A 339-nucleotide genomic window follows, 5' to 3' on the forward strand; every position below is an offset into this window, starting at 1 on the left:
TATTTGTGCGTGTGTATATATTCATATTTATTCATCTGTCTGTAAATACACACACACACAAACACACACACACAAGCATAAACACACACACACACATATATAGTGAGAAAGAAAAAGAACACACACATATCTATATCTATCTCTCTCTATATGTGTGTGTATGTGCTTGTGTACAGGTGCACATTATGTACAATGTTCCTGCCAATGTCTTAGAGCTACGGTAGAGTACATACCCTTAATTTACATGTTATTACCTTGAATAGGTTAATTCATTCACTTTATATTGTCAATCGTTTTTTAAGACTACTGAAGTATTTTTTAAAGCCTTACTTTTGAATT

The sequence above is a fragment of the Penaeus vannamei genome, chromosome 10 (assembly GCF_042767895.1).
Source record: "Penaeus vannamei isolate JL-2024 chromosome 10, ASM4276789v1, whole genome shotgun sequence".
In the NCBI taxonomy this organism is placed as follows: Eukaryota; Metazoa; Arthropoda; class Malacostraca; order Decapoda; family Penaeidae; genus Penaeus; species Penaeus vannamei.